Below are 17,881 nucleotides of genomic sequence, written 5' to 3'. Positions count from 1 at the left end.
ACTAACACGCTGGCCAATATAGAATTCATCGACTCCCATGGGCCACAGAAAGTGGGGTGCTAGGGTGCTGGTGCATCGAAATACAGACCTGGAATGTCAATGGTTTGGGCATTAGAATCAAGTGTTCAATAGTACTACAATACCTGAATAGGCACCCCAGACCTGGTGCTACTGCATGAAACACATTTGAAGGGTAACCAATATAAAGCTCTGGATAGATATGGGTACAAACTGATAGCACACGCTGGATACACATTGGGGTCGAGAGGGGTGGGAATACTGATGAGGACCACTCTCCCCTTAGCAATAAAGGAGATTAAGCATGACCCACTTGCGAGATACGTAGCACGCACCAGGACTTGGGAGGGAAGGGTCCAGAACATAGTCTCGACTTACGTACCACCAGCAATGCACACAGATTCACTGTCGGTATTGGGTGCCCTGCTCATTGACCTCCCGTGGGGAGTCTTATTATTAGGCGGTGAAATGAGTGCAACCATGGAACCTGAGAGGGATAGGTAATTCAAAGCGTCTGGGAGAAGAGGGGAAGAACCCCTGGTGGCGTTTGCCAAGGCCATGGGGCTGAGGGACCTATGCAAATGCATAAACAACAAGAAAGGCAATACCTTTTACTCAGCGGTACACAACAGCTACTCTCGCCTTGACTATATCCTGACACACACAGAACATACAGGGCTGTTCCAGAATACAACTATCAAAGCGTGTGGGATCTCAGACCACTCCGCAGTGGAGGTGATCTTTCAGGGTCCGCCAAGAGCAATGGTATTGCCACCTAGAATAGAGCCATGGGTCTTTAAGAACAAAGATCTAGTTGACCAAATAAGAGAGTGGACTCACCTCCATTTTCAGGAAGACAAGGGGTTGGTAGACTCCGCTTTCAGTTTATGGGAAGCATTCAAACCAGTGATACGTAGATACATACAAGCACTGCTTGGGGGCGGAAAAAGGAAAAAAAGATCCAATGGGACACCTTGGAGGCAGAGGTGGTTTATTGATTTATTTTATTTATTTATGCAATTTGTATAGCGCGCAAATACCCTGGGGTGTCTCGGCGCTGTAAGGTAACTGAAGAGTCGCTTAGATGGGAAGCTACTGATTGAAGAGCCAAGTTTTTACTTGTTTTCGAAATGTCAAAAGGGAGGGGCTGTTTTTAATGTGGAGGGAGAGAGTAGTCTATAGTCTGGCTGTGGCAACTGTGAAACGTCTGTCTCCCCAGGAAACTTTTTTGGTGCGGGGGATGGTGAGCAGATGAGCCGAGGATGAGCGCAAGGATCTTTTGGGAGTGTATGTGCGCAATACTTTTTTTAGGAACTCCGGCCCTGTATTGTTGATAGCTTTATATGCAATACACAATGCCTTGAATTTAGTACGGCTTCTGGCAGGTAGCCAGTGCAGTTGACGAATGATAGGGGATATTGATGTGAACTTAGGAGAGCGGGAAAGAATACTTGCTGACGCATTCTGGCTAAGCTGGCAGGGGAAGAAACCAACCCACCACTCATACACCAAATTAGGCTAAAACAGCAGGAAATGAGAAATCTAGCAGATGATGCGGCTAGGTCCCTAGCATTAGCATCGCAAAGGAGGCTGTACAACCTCAGAGATAAAGCTAATAGCGTGGCTAGAAAAGAGGGACAGAGAAAGGAAATACAGGATCCCAAAGGGGTAACACAGGCAACTGGGAAAAGCATAGAAAAGGCCTTTGCTGGTTATTACAAGGAAATATATACCTCCAAGCCCTCTAGAATGAAAGATGACTGCTGAGAACTACTAGTGAATGTTTGGCTCCCTACGCTGCTGGACGGTGACAGGGACGACATGAAAAAAGACATCACAATTGAAGAAACTGAGGGGGCCATAAGTGATTTACAGGACAGGCAGGCATCAGGATCTAACGGCCCGCTGGCCGTATTGTATAGGAACAGAGCGGAGGAGTGGCGCCATATTTATTGAAGATGTTTGAGGAGGCGGAGGACAGGGGACGCTTACCAGTGAACCAGCGAACAGATATGATAGTGGTGATTCCGAAGCCGGGTAAACCCCCGGAAGAATGTAACTCGTATAGGCCCATATCCTTCTTAAACTCCGAAACTAAAATCCTAGCCAAAGTCTTGGTGAGTCATATCTTAGGGGTTATTATGACACTGATACACCTGGATCAGTTTGGCTTTATGTCACACCAGAGTACAAGATTAAGCCTTAGGTGACTGTACGGAGTGATGTACCTGGTCAAGTCCCAACCAGAAAACGACACAGTACTACTTTCCCTAGATGCACATATGGCGTTTGACTGTATCGAATGGCACTATCTACTTGCAGTCATGGAGTGATTTGGATTTGGCCCCCGATACCAATCGTAGATCAAACTACTATATACAAAACCAATTGCCAGGGTAAGGGTAAATGGCTCAGTCTCTTGCTCTTTTGCCCTGCATAGAGGGACTAGGCAAGGGTGCCCACTATTCCCCACCTGTTAGCGCTGGCACTGAAGCCACTTGCTGCCTGGGTAAGAGGAGACCCATAGATAGCGGGGATACCTTGAGATGGGAACTTGGAAGTACGCATTTCGTTATACGCAGATGATATTTTGCTATAAGCTACCAGGCCCAGTTTCACAGTAAGCAGACTGTTGCAAATATTTAGATTATTTGGTGGCTGCTCAGGGTACCAAATTAACTGGGACAAGTCTAATCTATGTACGCTTGCGGGAGGGCCAGTGATACCATTGGAGGGGGAATCAAACTGCAAATTAAAGATACATTCAAATACTTAGATATTATGATTGGGAAATCAGAAACAGAGTTCCTGGATGACAACCTAACACCCTAACTGGAACGCCTTAAAAGGGACGTGGCACACTGGAGGGCCCTGCCAATCTCGCTAATTGGAAGGACGGTGCTCTTTTAAATGATGACACTGCTGCGCATGTTGTATGTCCTACAAAATACCCCATACAAGATATCAGGCAAGTTCTTTAGGGAAGTAGATAGCGAACTAAGGAAACTCCTATGGGATGGGGGAAGCGCTAGAATAGCATTATCCAAACTGCAGAGAGGTGTCTATGAGGGAGGCTTCAACCTCCCAGATATTGAAAAATACTATTGGGCATCCCAGTTAGTGTCAGTCAACGAGTGGATCTAGGTAGATAGGGATGACCTGGCGTATCGAGTGGACCATCTGGGGATGGGGCAGAAGGGCTACCCTTGGGCATTATACTGTAAAGCTCTTACCAAACACATGCCTCTGCATACACAAACAGTGCTCAACACTTGGGGTAAAGCTAATAACTTCCTGGGATGGAAACATAGACTGACACAAAGAATCCTTCTATGGGATAGCGATATACTACTTGAAGTAGGTACTCTACAGGGGTTTCACAAATGGAAACTGATAGATATAGTCCATCTGGGAGATGTATGGAGAGATTCGGCAATAATCTCATTTTAAGACCTGCAGAAAGAATACAAATTAGCAGACTCTGAAAGATATAAATACATCCAGCTGGGACACGCACTTCGAAGACATATTAGAGAAGGGGAAAACCTCCCAGATTATAGCCCCCTAGAGGACCGGCTTTTGCTTGACCCTATCCTGGGAAAAGCGACATCCTTAATATATAGAAAGATCATTAATAACGCACCTGATCCACTGAGGACTCTGCGAGAAGCCTGGGAAACAGATATTGGGTTATTGGAAGAGGATGATTGGTCCGAAGCAATACAAAGCCCGAGGGAGGTGGTGATTAGAGCGAGATTTAGGCTGATCCAATTACGGATTCTGCATAGATCCTACTGTACAGGAGTACTACTATGTAAACTGGGAAGGGCTCCAACAGACTTGTGTGTAAGGGGTTGCAACCAAAGAAGCAAATTCTTCTATACTATTTGGGAGTGCCCGGTTACACAGGTTATGACTGATGTCCGGGGGCAAGACATTCCACTAGAGGCCAGATTACACATACAGTGTGTGACAGATGACCAGGCGTGGCAAAAATATCAAAACAATGGCTGATGATAGCAGCAATGATAGCTAAAAGAAATATCGCTAGAACATGGAGGGCAAGTCTCCTCCCAAAAATAGAGCAATGGAGGACCGACTAAGAATCGTGTAGTGCTGCCGAAAAGGTTGTCTATGAAAGCAGAGGCTACCCACGAAAATGGGGGAAAATATGGGACCGCTGGGTGGAATTCAGATGGCCTTGAGAACCTGATGCGGGAGGGGACCAAGATTTGCGGGGATAAATGAGTCAAGTACCACCTGAAAAACACTCCATCAGAGTAAGCTTAGGAATGAAAGTTGTAATATTTGAAGACAGATTTGTAATGCCTGACGCAAAGTCCTGGCGCAAAGACCCGACTACAGACAACATGACTGCCCTCAAGCACGCCACCCGCAAACACCACCAGCTGATCCACGCCACCAAGAAGACAGAATTTAAGGAATGACTAGACTACAACGCACACAACAGCAAAGAACTCTTCAGCATCGTCAAAGCGCTCTCGAGCCCCAGCGCCAGAACCAGCGCCATCACCCCCTCGCAAGAACTCTGCGACTCACTCGCCTCGTTCTTCCACAGCAAGATCGCCAACATACACAACAGCTTCGGCACACAGCCCACGCACCCAACCACCGAACCGACGCCCCCCACCACCACCCTAGGCGCCTGGACCCCGGTCAGCACCGAAGACACCATCCAAACAATGAGCACCATCCACGCCGGATCACCAACAGACCCATGCCCCCACCACGTCTTCAACAAGGCTGCCTCCGTCATCGCACCCCAACTCCGAGACGTCATCAACTGCTCCTTCAACACCGCCACCTTCCCGGAGAGCTGGAAGCATGCCGAACTCAGCGCCCTCCTGAAAAAACCATCAGCAGACCCCACCGACCTCAAGAACTACCGCCCCATCTCGCTCTTCCCGTTTCCTGCTAAAGTCATCGAGAAAACCATCAACCGACAGCTTGCCGCCCTCATCGCAGCCACTGACGACATCCGAGCCCTGCTCGACAATGGGGAAACAGCGGCCCTCATCCTCCTGGACCTCTCCGCAGCGTTCGACACTGTCTGCCACCTCACCCTAGTTCAACGCCTCAGCAACATCGGAATCCAAGAGAAGGCACTGGAGTGGATCATCTCGTTCCTCGCCGGAAGAACCCAGAGAGTCCGCCTGCCCCCGTTCAGATCCGAGGCCACTGAAGTCATCTGCGGCGTACCACAAGGATCATCACTCAGCCCCAGCCTCTTCAACATCTACATGAGCCCCCACGCGGCCATCGCACGCCAACACAACCTCAACATCATCTCCTACGCCGACGACACTCAGCTGATCCTCTCCCTCACCAACGACCGAGCCACCGCCAGAACCAACCTTCACGAAGGGATGAAAGAAGTAGCCGAGTGGATGAAGAACAGCCGTTTGTAACTCAACTCAGACAAGACGGAAGTCCTCATCCTGGGACCATCTTCCTCCGCCTGGGACGACTCCTGGTGGCCCCCTGCCCTGGGCAGCGCACCCAAACCAACGGACCATGCACGCAACCTGGGCTTCATCCTGGACTCCTCCCTCTCGATGACCAGACAAGTCAACGCTGTCTCGTCCTCGTGCTTCAACATCCTACGCATGCTCCGGAAGATCTTCCAATGGATCCCCACCGAAACCAGAAAGACGGTCACACAGGCACTCGTCACCAGCCGACTATACTACGGAAACACCCTCTACACCGAAACCACAGCCAAACTACAGAAGAGACTCCAACGCATCCAGAACGCCTCCGCACGACTCATCCTGGACATCCCCAGTCACAGCCACATCTCCGGACACCTGAGAGACCTGCACTGGCTCCCCGTCAACAAAAGAATCACGTTCCGACTCCTCACCCACGCACACAAGGCCCTCCACGACCTGGTCCCCAGGTACCTCAACAACCGCCTGACCTTCTACACTCCCACCCGCCAACTTCGTTCGACCAGCCACGCCCTTGCCGCCGTTCCACACATCCGAAGAGCCACCATGGGAGGAAGATCCTTCTCCTACCTGGCAGCCAAGACATGGAACTCCCTCCCCATCCACCTCCGTCAGACCCAAGACCACCTCTCCTTCAGGAAGAAACTCAAGACCTGGCTGTTCGAGCAGTAGCAGACCCCCCTCCCCCAAGCGCCTTGAGACCCTCCGGGTGAGTAGCGTGCTATATAAATTTCTTGATTGATTGATTAATGCAAAAACCTGTGTGGCTCAACGACAATACTCCTGTAACCGAAACACTGTAGGTTCCATTTTATAAAAGTTTAACAAAAAGACTTTTAAAAACACAAAACACTGTACTACTCTCCACTCTCTGCCTTTCCACTGTATGTCATGCCACACCACTCTGACATGCCACTTCACTGTACGCTACTATACGACACTCCACTCTACTCTGTGACAAGCCATTCCACTCTGTGACATGCCACTTCAATCTACGACAAGCCATTCCTCTCTGTGACATGCCACTCCAATCTACGACAAGTCACTCCACTGTACAACACTCCTCACCACTTCACTGTATGACACGGCACTCCGCTGTACGAATATCACTCCACTGTACGACATGCCACTCCACTCAGTGCCATGCCACGCCACTCTACACCGCCCACTCTTCAACCTTCCACTCTAAGACACTCTATGACATGACCCTCTATGACAAGGCCATCCACTGTACTCTATGACATGGAACTCCACTCTATACCACTCTGCAACACTACTTCACTCTGTTCCCCTCCACTCTACGGCACTGTACAACACTACAATACTCCACTCCACTGTGCGACATTCCACTCCAGTCTAAACAAGCCACTCCACTCTATTCCACTCCAGTGTACGCCCCACTACTCTAATACACGCCACTCTATGACATGCCACTTCAATCTATGATGCCACTCCACTCTACAACAGTTTTCTCCACTCTATGCCCCTTTACTCCACTATGACATGCCATTCCACTTCACTGTACAACAAGCTGCTCCACTCTAAGACAAACAACTCCACTCAACTAAAAAATTCCACACTCCAACATGCCACTCCACTGTACAACATGCCACTCCACTCTACACCATGCCACTCCACTCTACACCACTCTACTCTATGCCTGTCCAGTCTATGCCACTCCAATCCACTCCACTCTATGGAGCTCTATACCACAACACCCTATGACACGGTATGACACTCCACTCTACTGCACTACACTCTGGCACTGCTCCACTGTATGACATGCCTCTCCCGTGTAGGACATACCACTCCACTCTGTGGCATTCCACTTTGCGACAATTCACTTTACCCCCTTCCATTCTAAGACCCTCTCTGAAAGTCCACTCTATGACATCTTACTCCACTCTACTCTACAACGCTCCACTCTTCGTCACTCCTGTCTATGCCACTCGACTCTACTCAGTGACACTCTACTGCACTCAATGACTTTCTATTCCCCACCACTCTAATGGCACTCTACTGCACTCTATGGCACTCCACTGTACAACACTCTACTCCACTCTAAGGCACTCTGCTCCACACGATACCACTTTACAACACTCTCTGGAACCCCTAGATTTTGAGTGGGGTACAAATTATAGCATAAAGTTATAACTATAGGTTTTGAATTTTTAATGTTTGTATACAAATAATAAATTAAGTTTTCCTAACTATAACTAATCTTAAACCTTTGTCTTTTTTCATTGAAAGACCAGAGGTTAAATTAACGTTATAGTTAGGGGAATAAGTCAGTGGCAATATTAATGTTTTGAACTAAAAAACAGAAATTCACATGTTATAGTCAACCTAGCTAACTATAACGTGCGCCTCCCCATGACCTCACATATTGCATCACTCATGACATGTTCTATGACATCATTGATGACATCTGAAATTATATCATTGAGGACATCACTGGTGACATCATCCAAAGTGTGAGTTAGTTTGTCTTCTAGTTTACATAGTGGAAGGTAGCTACCATATTAGTTTCTACCTAATATTGTACAGCCTGTTTCCAGCTAATGGGTGTAAGTGTTTACAAAAAGGCATGTGCTTCTAATGCATTATAGGTGTGTACAGGCATTGTACATGTTCTAAATCTTTGCATTGAAGAGTAACTCAGTGTGCAGATAACAGTTGACGACTTGTGTCCAGTATGTTTCACACATCAAATTAGGTTCTGCAGAAAAAGTTTCCAACAGGGCAATACATAAGATAATAAGCAGAGCTAACTATCACTTGTACACTTGCCATGAACGGGTTATGACCTCACATATTACATCACTCCTGCCCTGTTCTATGACTTAATTTATGACATCGCTGATGACATGTCAAATGACAGCATTGATGACATCACTGATAACATCATCCAAGTTTCTTTTTTTTTACATATTACTCTGTAAACTAGTATGGTATTAGAGAATTGGAAGTAAGTACAAAATAGCTCAGAATAATATGAAGCATCATTAATGTCATCACAAATACAACTTCTTTAGGAGTAGCAAGCACGTGTAATGTGCAACATTAACCCTATACCATACACCTCATGGGTAGCCTAGTTCACATTACTAATCAACCCCAGATATATGGGAAACCCTCATTACACACGGTGTTCAATATGTATATAACTGTTCAGTGAAACTCACTTTGTTCCAAAATGAATGCCACACTACAGGCAGCTTTTAGCTGTATCAAACCCCTCACAGTCACCACACCTACATTGAGAAATGAATAAGGTGGTACTGTAAGAAGTGTTTACTCCATGGAGAGAGTTTTCTCTGTACCACACTGTTTGCAGATAGTGAAACTCTCATGAAAAATACACCACAGAGTATTTAAAAAGTATCTATTTAGAACATAACCGAGGTCTGAACGTGCTAAAAAAGCATACTACCTGCATCCTTCATACTGTAGGGAAATCTTTACAGATAGCCCATCTTTTGAAGCTAAACAAGCACATATATATCGGCTAGTACCTGGTGCACACAGTCTTCTATGTTTACTACGTAGAATATTTGGCCTGTTGCAAACTTTTGCTGCAGAACCAAAAAACCTGTGGTGAACATACTGGACACAAGTTGTCAACTGTCATCTGCGCACAGAGTTACTCCCTGGTACAAAGATTTATAACGTGTTCAATACTTATGCATACCTATAGTGCATTAGAAGCACAAGCAATTTGGAAACACTTACACCCATTAGCTGGACACAGGCTGAAAACAAAATTAGGTAGAAAAGTAATATGGTAGTTACCTGTGACTATGTAAACTATAAAATTAACTAGCACACTCATTGGATGATGTCAGCAGTCATGTCATCAGTGATATCATAAACGATGTCATAGAACATGTCATGAGTTATGTAATATGTGAGGTCACAAACAGTTTATGGTGGGGCTCAAGTCATAGCTCTGCTAACTATAACTGGTGAATTTCTGTGTTTTCTTTTTGTTCAAAATGTTAATTTTGTCACTGAAATATTCACCTAACTATAACACATTGAAAAAAGTATTCTTAATTTGCCCCTAGCTTTTAATCCCATGAACAGCTATGCACCAATTTTGGTAATTTCTTGGCATAGTCATCTGACTTGCAGAACTGAGAGGGGGGGGTGAAAGAAAGTTTTTTTTTCTATTTTAACTCCCAACCAATGAGTGGATTTTCTCCAAACTTAGCATGCAAGTAGAAATGTTCTCACAAACTGTGCTTTGATTCATTTGGTGCAAATGTGTTCATTAGTTTTTTAGAACTAAGCATTAGTTGAAAAAAATGCTGATCGAGCTTTAAAAGATTAACACTTTTGTTTATCTGTGCTGTTAAAAATTGCTATTCAAAAAATTGTGAATCCTGTCAATCACATTTAAATTTGTTTTCAGATGGGATTGGCTAATGAAGAGAATGTTTTTGCCATCTTGAAATTTGTGATTTTGTTTTGAATAAAATAAACAGTTTGGGGGGAAAAAAGTACACATTTTTGGTCAGTGGAAAAAAATTCTATTGCACGGGAGGAACCATGAGAGGTGAAAAGTGACTATAAAAAAACAACTAAAGTTTAGTCTATCATAGTAAAATCATGATTTTGAAGAAAATCGCGATTCCACAGTCACCATTTTATGCCTGTGTGAAAGGCAATATTTTGTGTAGAAAATCATGATGATACACAATTTTTTTTAAATAAAAATGTTAAAAAAAATAAACATACAAACCTAAGATGAACCCAATTGCACAGATCTGAAGAACTTAAACATTGGGGGTAGGCTGCCTTCAGGGGGCTGGTCTAAGCTCGGCACACAACCCCTATAGTGCCTGACCTTTTGCTGTGTGCCGTAGGGTTGGGTCTCTAAGATTGTGGTGAACGCAGGACCTGCTCTACAGAAAACAACTTCTGTTCCCAGCTGAAGGGTGCCCGTCATGCATACAACACAAATTGGCACTGGAAAAAAAGATTAACTACTTATGATGGGATGGGACTGTCCCCTGTATGGTGAACGCATGTGTATCCCTATCCTGAATGGGCATGGGGGAAACTAATATTCTGACTTTTGTATAGGCCCTGGGATCACTCTTATCTAGCAGGCATGTAGAGGCCTAGGCCTATACCTGGTAATGAGGTGTCAAGAACCTGTTCTGTGACCTGGAGGTGTGCATCAGGGATGCCCACATTGTGGGCATTGTAAAACAGTGCATGTTCGGTGTGTATCACCTAATGTGATGTGGTAACCTACCATTTTATTTGTACCTATAGCATTATTTGATGTATTCCTCTGTGTTAAGAAGAGCTGAGCCTCCCAACTCCTTTTTTTATAAAATTATGCTGTTAGGTGAAATTAGCTTTTACATGAAGCCCAGAACCTTGTACCACCATCTCTTGTGTATGTTGAGTGTATGCTGCGCAGTTAGAGCTTAGTACTTGTATGGTAATAGAACTCTTTGTGTTGTATGAGTCTGAGTCCTGGGCAGATGGGGTCCATTATGGATGCCCCATTCTTTAGCATGGAACAGATAGAGGATGACATGAGAAATGAATTGTCTGCATTCCAGAAGCTGGAGGGTGTAGACCCAGACACTGAATTGAGGGAGGATGGAGATGTGGCTAACTTTATAAATTCATTGAGGACCTTGCTAGCAGAGGACTGCTGATAGTTCTTCTTAAGCACTGACAATTGGGGGATGGTAGGTGTGAGGGGTAGAAGCGGGGGCCAAGAAAAAGGGGGGGGGGGCCAAAACGGTGATTACTCATGTTAATACCCATAGGAAAGTTTAGGAAGCGAAACAAAACAAATGGGCAAATGGAATTCCCCAAATTTGGTTCAAAGTTAGAGCTTTTCTCAGAAAGCGTGCTTTTCATTATTTGGTGCAAATCCATTCACCTATTTCAATAAATTTACGTAGGTGCTTGTAGTAATCTAGAAGAGGTTAAAAAGTTAGGTATGTCTGGACTGTGGACTGGTAATGTTCAAATATTCTGTGATTGGCCAATTTAAAGGGGACTGGTCAACCTAATTGGATGGCCACAGCCTGAACAATACATTGTGGGAGTCACTACAGGACTCAGGGACATGGTCCCCGCATCCTGAAAATAAATTAAAAATGTATATAAGGGGACAGGATAGGCATACATTGACCCCAGAGGGGAATGTGGATGGTGGCTTGAATGCTTGGCTGCAACATGGACAACATGTGGCAGCCGTTACTTGACTCCGGGACATGGCCCTTGCACTCCTAGATTGTGAAGCAAAACATGCTGCTTCCGCACCGCTGAGAATTTTTCTCCCCCTATGGCTATTAGATATGAATCAAACAAGTTGATCCAATCCTTCCAGTGTATAACTGGATCGCCGATGTCATTTAGGAAGAAGGGGGGGGGTTCATAGAAGAAGCTGCCATATGGAAAGTTAGCAGCTATAAGCACCACTGCAACAGAAAGAGGTGGAAAGGGGACCTTCGAGGTCCTTACAGATGTTAAGATAATAGAAATATAGCTTACAGAAAACAGTGGATTTAGTTATGTAGAGGGGAAGGTCGTCACCCAGAAGGGGTAGATGTACTTCGTATATGGGATGTCACACCCTACACCGTAAAACTGACGGTAGGTACTTTGGATTGTGTACCCCGGAATACCCAGATATCACTGCTTCCCATCACCTGTAACTTGTAAAAATGCACAGTGTCACACTTCACTAATAAGGCAGGTGCCCTAAGAACTGAACCCCAAGGATAAAAAGAACGCCGAGGCCTATCGTCGTGAAATCACTCATACATAGGCCGCAGCTCAAGAATTATTGTCACACCTGTAAATTAGAATCATACACAGTACGGAATAAACCACGACAGGATATTGTATGCTGCCCCACAGTTCCTGAAATATAGATTATTCTTTTTTCTCTAGAGGGGGAAAGAAAGACAAAGCATTAGGTTGCAGGGGCACTGGGAGGCAGAATGGAACGAATTTATCGTGGGAATGTCTTGCAGAGGGTGAAAGGTTAGGAGGGGAGGGCAACCAAATAACGTCTAACGGGGACTGATAGAACTGGGGGACGTAGCAGTCTTAGGCAGTCTTATATGAGACCCAGCAGTCCCCACGTCACCCAAAAACCTTCTTACAAGGGACCCACAAAGTAATGGGAGTGCGGCAGTCTATTGGCAGTCTTACTTTGAAATGAGCAGTCTCCAAAATAAACAAGAACTAAATAGGATTGTGAGAGTAGCAGTCTCGCAACCTTCTTACTTGGATACCAGTAGTTCTCACTTCTTCCTTCTTACACAGGAGTAGCTTCGCAGGCCGATAATTGCTCTCTCTCACACTCTCCGCTCCTCACACCACAATGCTGCAGCACTTGGTTCACAGCACGAACAGAAAGTAGACTGGAGATAATTGTCCTCTCACAGAAGTTCAACCCCCGCTTGAAGTCAGGATCCAGTGTATGCCTCTGCACTGTGACACAGGGATGTTCCGGAAATAGGCCCCACAGGCGGCGCTGAGGTAGTTGGTACGTCAGAACAACCGCGCCGCTCTGAGGGAGACGCTGAAGACTCGACAAGCTGACAGGATTTACCGTCGGAACAGGAACTGCGCAGGCCGGGTCATCCACACAGAGGTATGAAGTCTCCCGTAGGTTGAATCTCGGATGAGGCGACAGCCCCCAATTGCGGAGTAACTGGCAGAGTCAATTGCGCTACCACAGATTTCTAGTCAGGGACCGGGAAGTAGGACCGGTGCTGAGGCGGCTGGTGCGCCGGGAATTTGTAGAGGAATGCACTGTCGAGATTATCACTAGAAGCCCCCTTGAAAATAACCACGCTGCCCCCTGAAGGAACAGGCGCGCGGACTGGTGCACTGACGAGGGCGCTCTGAGGGGAAACTGACGGGAGGCGCTCCGATGACAGGAACTTCTAACATGTGACAGCGCGAACTGGTGCACTGACGAGGGCGCTCTGAGGGGAACCTGACTGAAGGTGCTCCGATGACAGGAACCTCTGACGTGTGACAACCGCACTCCTAGAGGAATAGCGACTGGCTCGCCGAGGCACCAAATTTGACCAAAGTACCAAGTGAACTGGGCGCAGACCCGTGATCAATCGGAGGCACCCATGACACGGTCACTCCCAAGCAACACGTAAAGAACAGCAGGCACTGTGATCCGAACCGACAGCAGGGCTACACTCCCTTTGCCCTCATTTACTCACGGCACAGATTTCGAAGGTCGCTCTGCTCAGCTGGCACCTCATAAATAATTGTAGCACCACGCCGACTGTCATTCCGCCACTTCGACAGCTGAAATATCTGTTGAGGTCACTCATAGATGGACACAAGTGGCTTTATCACGGCTTTTCCTTCAGTAAAACTCCTGAAATCACAAGATGACAGACCTTCCTGAATCCTTCGGCCACCAGTCCGTCGAACAGAAATCACCAACTGAACTTTTCACTACTTTTTCACCACGCACGAACTTCACTGCATCACTCTTGCACAGGTTGGAGAGAGCACTGAAAGGGGAGGTGACAGCTGGGCCCCCTGCGCCAGGTTCTTCCCCTCGTCGCCAGTGTTGTAATGAAGACAAATGAACCAGCTGTAAGTAAACTCTTCTTTATTGTTGTCACCCTGCTCTCCTCACTGACAGGATTAGGTCAACATTCCAAGGATGACTGGGGGGAAGGTACCAAGAGGCTGGGGCCGGGAGGGGGGATGGAACGTACCATTTGTTGAGGATAGATAAACATACACTGGTTACAACAAAAACCTTGCTTAAAAGGGTGAGAAAAAGGAGCACATTTAAAGGGTGAAACCGATTTTAGTCACAATATGAATAAATTGTTGGTGGTACCATTCTAATTTTAGAAATTTTGGTGTGTTCTAATGTGATTGTAGCCTTGTTTGTGGGAAACATGTTAATTTCATGATTTTCTGTTAAATGTTATAGAAGGTGCTCCAGAAGTTCACACGCTTTTCCTCACCCAAGTGATAATAAAGCTTGATATTCTGAGTCAAATGTGTACCTCCAAGATCAGCAGCAGTCTGTCATTTAACTCCCTAGAAATCAACTGCTGTTTCCCATAGTGTTCAATAAATAACTGGATGGCCAAATTTCTGTATTTATATAATAAACGTGTGGCACACCTTAAGCCACCTTGATGGGATCAAAACTGTAAAACATAAAGCATTTCCTTTAGATATTAATAAAAAGAAGAGGTTCTTTTCATCATAGAAAATATGGTGAGTGCCTTGGAACAGTGGTTCTTGAACCTGTGGTCTGAAGACCCCTGGGATCCACGAAGCAAACTCTGGGTCTGTGACTTCTCATAAACTTGAGTAATATTAACAGAATAATAAAATGTATATACATAAAAAAAATAAAACTGAAAATTGAACATTTTAAACCGTTCTATAAATATAAAGCTATTTGAAATTGGAGGCTAAAAATTAAGTTAGTATCTGCAGAATTATAGGATGAAGAAGTGCTAGTGTATCAGGCAAAATGTAGGATGGATGATAAATGTGGCCTCAACTGAATTTAGAAAGGCTACAACCTTCCTATTAAAATGTTATTTTTTTATAATTGTGTTTTAATTAAATTAGATATTGTATCATTTGTGCATTTGTTTGATCAATGGTTGTTTCCATTTTATTTTGTATTTTTTTCCGGTTCAAATGATTGAAAATGCTTAGGCCGGGGCCCACCGCCTCCAGTAATGACTCAGTGGGTTTCCCGGTTTACCATATTGATTCAGTGGTGGTGCTAGTAATGATTTAGTTGGAGTCCACAGTAGACAAAAGGTTAGGAACCACTGCCCTAGAAGTCAAAAATGGTGGCAAACTTTCTAGGAGTTCTCAAATATTTTCATCATCTATTTCAGCATAGCATTCAGACATGCAGACTAAAAAATACTTTCAACACCAGCAGCAGTTAACTCTCTAATGATCAGCTGTATCTGCTGCATGAGATATATATATATATATATATATATATTAACACCTGCGTGCCAAAGTAAACAATGATTCCAACTAACCGGTAGCACGCCGCTTTAAAGCTATGCATGAAAACAATCCCAACTTTCTTAAATACTTTGTGACAGATGCCGTCCCAGCATTACGCTGAGGAGGCAATAGAGAGCGCAAATTGAGGCAATTGGAGACACGCATGATTATTGAGTTTGATAGTAAGGCACCTTCGGGATTGAATACTACTGAGGACCTTCATTATTTTTTATAAGGAGTTCTCCAAATGTTCCACTGTGGTCAAGTACATCTAATGCAACTTAGGCCATGTACCAAATATGTGACTGTATGAAAGTCTTGGCTTGAAGACTACGGGTTACTGTGTATATATAAATATGAATCGCAGCCTTGCTTATATGTTTTTTACCATCTAACGTACTATTGATTTTAAAATAAGGAAGAAATACCCCAAAAAGGAATTTTTTAAGATGTGATTTTTTTTAAATTATTTATCACTCCAGCTTTTTCAGTACTGTATTAATTGATTCAGCATTTAGCACTTTATTCTTGCACGGTTTGCACATGGCATATATTTGCACAGGTTTAACAGTACTGTATTGCGAAATTAGCACTATGTTGGTAAATGATGTGGTTTTAGTCATGTCTTAGTGGATTCACTGCATATTAAGATGGTTCCAAGGCAGACGATATAAATAATATAATAAGCTACCTGTTTGAGATGATTTTTTATTCATGTATTGTAAAGAGGTTTACATAGCGGTTATAGAGATGTATTTTTTTGTGAAACTTTAATTACAGGTGTTGTTAAATGGGGCATTTAAGCCCAGTAGTGGGTCAAAATAAGAAATGACTCCATGAAAAATAACGACAACCTGTTAAGCTCATGAGTTTGATATGAGTATTGTTATTGTTATGCCCTGGTTACATAAGCCGTGAGTTGGTACCGATGTTGCCCCAATGCATTGATGCTGTAAGTTCTCATGAATGTAAAAGTTCAATATGGTATCCTTTTAATATGTATTCATACTAATTATATTTTAATTATGCCTTTTTTAATTTTTTAATAGCAGGACAGCATTGAAAATGTTTATTGAGGACAAGCATAAATATTGCCTGGGACCCACATGCATTTTACACTGAAATAGACCGAGAGTCTTTTCTTTATGTCTGGTCGGGGTCAAGTTACACTTGGAGGTGGTGCAAATATAGTAAATGTAACGCTGTTTCTACATTTGATCAAGGCCAGTTTTGCCGGTCGAAACACGTAATGACTTTGTCTGTGAGCAAATAAAATTACTTACGCCAAGTACAAGTGGAGTTCGCGCCTACTTCATCGCCATCAGGAGGTTGAGGAAGGGAATCTTTCTTGAATGCAATATATATATATATATATATATATATATATATATATACACACAAACATACATATAGATACTTCTTGAGTTCATGTGGCCAGCTGTTTCTGTTTATAGTGTTCATCTAGAACTCCAACGGATACAGTATTGTCGTTCTGTCCCCTCCTACTCCCCGACTCAGGCTGCTCCATGTTTTTGAGGCACAAACCTCCAGTGAGGCTGGTGAATAGGAGTTCCTGCTATTCAACCGCCTTCCTGCTTGCACACAAACCTGCTGTATTTTACCGAGAGTGTAATGAGAGCTGAAAGTATTTATGATGTGGAGGAGCAGGGGGCCGACTTTATTTTTTGTAAATTAATGATATGTTTTAAAGGGCTACATTTGGGACAATTATTGTTGCATTTTCCAGGGCAAAAACTTGCTTGCGCTTTAGAGACTTTCAGGTACATGCATCAATATTGCATTTTGCGATTCCTTAATTGCGAAAAATAAGGAATCGCTATCAAGGAATTGCAAAATGCAATGCATCAAGAAATTGCTAAATAAATTGAGATTTCTTAATATTCCTTAATTGCGATTCACATTTAGCGTATCGCAATTAAGGAATCCTTCCCATTGATTCCTATGGGCCAAAAGGCCCATAGGAATCAATGGGAAGGCATTAACATTTTGCGATTTTCATTTTGCGAATCGCAATTTGTTAATGCATTTCAAGGGTGCTAAGGGGAGTCCAAAGGACCCCCCCCCGGGGCCCTTGAAATGTTTTTGTAAGTGCAAGTTTCACACACACATGTCCTAAGGACATGTGTGTGTAACATGACACTTTCAAAATGCATATTTGAGCATTTTTGAAAGATTTCGCAATTTAACACGAGGTTCAACCTCGTGTTAATTTGCTCCCCCTATTTGCGAATTCGCAATTTTTCAAACATTCATGCATTACATTTAAGGAATCGCAAAAATGCCATTCCTTAAATGCAATCGCATTTTCTGAAATCGCAAAAAATAGCGATTTCTTGTACTTTTGCATTGATGCATCC

General features: G+C 44.2%; 1 protein-coding gene across 3 annotated transcripts in view; it reads left to right on the top strand.

Annotated features, from left to right (window-relative positions):
- Positions 1 to 17,881, top strand: part of LOC147696974 (multidrug resistance-associated protein 1-like) — a 547,338-nt gene that overhangs the window by 347,630 nt on the left and 181,827 nt on the right. The window lies entirely within an intron of this gene.

Source organism: Lissotriton vulgaris, chromosome 8 (genome assembly GCF_964263255.1).
Source record: "Lissotriton vulgaris chromosome 8, aLisVul1.2, whole genome shotgun sequence".
In the NCBI taxonomy this organism is placed as follows: domain Eukaryota; kingdom Metazoa; phylum Chordata; class Amphibia; order Caudata; family Salamandridae; genus Lissotriton; species Lissotriton vulgaris.
The sequence above is the reverse complement of the archived record's forward strand: the minus strand, read 5'-3'. Positions and strand labels throughout refer to the sequence as shown.